Raw genomic sequence first — 3,732 nt, 5'->3', positions numbered from 1 at the left:
GGGAATCCCAGAACACTTGATCATACTAATGCAAAACCTATACTTGGACCAAGAGGCAGTCGTCAGAACAGAGCAAGGAAATTCTGCCCGGCTCAAAATTGAGAAGGGTGTACGCCAGGGATGTGTCCTGTCTCCATACCTTTTCAACCTGTATGTAGAGCAGATTATCTGGGAAGCTGGGATCTATGAGGACAAGTGTGGCATCAGGATGGTGGAAGATCTAACAACAATCTGCATTATGCAGACGACACAACCCTGCTTGCTGAAACTGAGGAGGACCTGAAGCGCTTGCTGCAGAGGGTCAAGGACTGCAGCCTTCAATATGGATTGAGGCTCATATCAAGAAGAAAAAGATTCTGACCAATGGACCAATTGGATGGATGGATGGTGAAGAGATTGAGATCATTCACAGCTTTAGTTTGCTTGGCTCCACAGTCCACACTCCTGGCACCAGCAGCCAAGAAATTAAAAGAGGTATTGCGATGGAAAAGTCTGCTGTTAGAGACCTCTACAAAGTACTGAAGAGCAATGGTGTCTCTCTGGAGACTAAGGTCCATCTGATACAGGCCATAGCCTTGCAATCACTTGTTATGCATCAGAAAGTTGGACAGCCTCTATAGCCTCTAGGGAGGATAGAAGAAAAATTAATACCTTTGAGCTGTGGTGCTGGAGAACAGTATTGAGTGTACCATGGACTGCTAAGAAAACAGATTTATCCTGTAGAGGGTTAAACCAGGCTGCTCCCTGGAGGCAAGGGTTCTGAGGCTCCGTCTAACATACTTTGGACATGTTGTAAGGAGGGACTGGTCTTTGGAGAGGGACATCATGCTTGGGAGGGTGGAGGGACAGTGCAGGAGGGGAAGGCCCTCTATGAGGCGGATTCATTCAGTGACTGGTATAATAGGGATGGGTGTGTCAGAGGCAGTGCAATTGGCACAAGATAGAACAGAGTTTAGGACTGTTGTACATATGGTACTATGAGTCGCAAGTGACTCAATGGCACATTACAACAACAACAACATTATTACCAGTCGTTCAATACCCATTGAATGGATCCTTCCTCTTCCATCACCCCTCTATGTTATCGTTGTTATGTGCCAACAAGTCGTCTGCAACTCCTAGTAACTCTATGTATGACATCCCTAAACCCTGCTCTATCCTGTGCCAATCTTATTGTCTCTGACATACTTACCTCCATTATCCCAGTCACTGAATCAATCCATCTCATTAAGGATCTTCATATCTTGCACTGCTGCTCCATCCTCCCAAGCATGACATCCCTCTCCAATGACTGGTCCCTCCTTGCAACACATCCAAAATATGCCAGACAAAGCTTCAGAATCCTTGCTTCTAAGAAGCAGCCTGGCTTCATCCTCTCCAGGATGAATGTGTTTGTTCTCCAAGCAGTCCATGGATATTCAACACTTCAGCAGAACTAAAGATCAAAGGTATTAATTCTCTTTCTATCATCCCTTGCCATTGTCTAGCTCTCTGACGTGTAGCAAATAATTGCAAAGACCATGCATGGCCTGTATCAGGCACGCCTTAGTCTCCAGACTGACATCATTGCTCTTAGTACTTTGGAGAGGTGTCTGACAGAGACTTTCCCAGTGAAATTTGTCTTTTAATTTCCTGGCTGTTGGTACCAAGAGTGTTGATGTGGAGCCAAGCAAACTGAAGCTGTTAACAATCTTAATCTCTCCATCATCTATCAAAGAGATCTATGTTTGTTCCCATTCCAAAGAAAGATGACCCGACAAAGTGTGGAAATTATCAAACAATATCATTGATATCACATGCAAGCAAGATCCTGCTGAAGATCATCCAAAAATTCCTGGAACAGCATATCAGCAGGAACTACCTAAAGTGCAAACTGGGTTTAGAAAAGGCCGTGGCACTAGGGATATTATGGCTAATGTCCAATAGATCTTGGCTGAAAGCAGAGATTACCAGAAAAATGTCTATCTGTGTTTCATTGACTATGCAAAGGCATTTGACTGTGTAGATCACAATAAACTACGGTTGACTCTGAGAATAAAGAGAATTCCAGAACACTTGATTGTGCTTATGCAAAGTCTATACTTGGACCAGGAGGCAGTCGTCAAAACAGAGCAAAGAAACACTGCATAGTTCTAAATTGGGAAAGGTATATGCCAAAGATATATCCTATCTCCATATCTTTTCAATCTATATGCAGAATGGATTATCCAGGAGTCTAGGCTCTGTGAGGAGAAATGAGGCATCAAGATAGGAGGTAGACTTATCAACAATTTGCTTTATGCAGATGACAGAACCCTGCTTTCTGAAGCTGAGAAGGACCTAAAGGCTTGCTGCAGAATGTCAAGGACTGCAGCCTTCAATATGGATTGAAGCTCAACATCAAGAAAACAAAGATTTTCACCACTGGGATGATTGGCAGCATCACCCCTACATATGCCTACTAATCTCTGCTATCCTAGTAATTCCTGAATTCTCCTTTTTCCACTCCTTTCCCCCTTTTCCTTTCCCTTTGGAACATGTATACACATCTTGCTCAGTTATCTTTCTATTTTTTACAGTAATGGTTTTATGAAGTGCTTTTCCTTATGAAACTGAATTATTTCATTCAGTATCATGCTCTCTAAACTCTTCCATGTTATATAATATTTTATGAAATTGTTCCTTAGTGCTATGTAATATTCTATTGTGTGAATGTACCACAATTTTTCAATGCATTCCTTTGTCAAGAGGAATTTGAGCTGTTTCCATTTTCTTGATATTGTGAATAATACTGCTAAGAATATAGGTGTATCTACCTTTACCCTTAACTCCATTCTAATTTATTTGGAGTATATTCCTAGCAGTGGTCATATCTAATTTTTATGTTCATATTTTTGAAGAAATGCAAAACTGACTTCCAGAACGGTTGTACCATTTTACAGTCTACAATCCTCTCCAACATGCATTGTTTGCCGTTTTGAAACTTTACTACTGGAGATGATATTTCACTGTGGTTTTGATTTGCATCTCTCTGATTGCCAATGATTTTGAGCATTTTTTTCACGTGTCTGTTGACTTACCCAAATATTCTCCTTTGTGAAGAAATTTTTCATGTCTTTGGACCATTTCATTATCAGTGATAGTGGATGTCTTTGGCTCATTTTGTTATTTGGTAATGAGACTCTTGTTTGAAATTTTATGGCCAAATTTCCCCCCATCTTTAGGCTTCCTTTTCATTGTATTGAGAAAAATTTTTGATGCACTCAGGTACTGGATTTTTAGAAGGTCTTGTTTTCCCTCTTCTGGTTGTGTGCTTTTGGGATATATTTGCAAGCCTATAGGTAAGGGCTCATTTAAATGTAGTCCCATCTGTGTCTTATGATCACTATGGTTTTGGGTGTTACCTCTAGGGCACCTATCTACATTGAGTTTATTTTTATGTGGGTGTGAGATGTGGATACTGTTTCAGCTTTCTGCAAGTAGATATCCACTTTTGCCAGCACCTTGTGTGGAAGAGGTTATAGTTTCCCCATTTGATAAATTCTGTTTCCTTCGTAAATACTAATAGACTATAGGTATACAGGTTCTTAAATTTCTTCCACTGGTCTAGGTGTCTCCCATTGTATCAATACCATGTTGTTTTGCTTACTATGGCTGTGTAGCAGGTTTTGAGATAATAGAGAGTTATGTCTCTCACTTCATGTCTATTTTTCAGAGGTGCTTTGCTGATTCAGGATTTTTTCATTTCCAAAT

The sequence above is a fragment of the Elephantulus edwardii genome, unplaced genomic scaffold, assembly GCF_000299155.1.
Source record: "Elephantulus edwardii isolate Elephantulus edwardi_28Jun2011 unplaced genomic scaffold, EleEdw1.0 scaffold00084, whole genome shotgun sequence".
NCBI lineage: Eukaryota > Metazoa > Chordata > Mammalia > Macroscelidea > Macroscelididae > Elephantulus > Elephantulus edwardii.
This window is presented reverse-complemented; position numbering follows the sequence as displayed.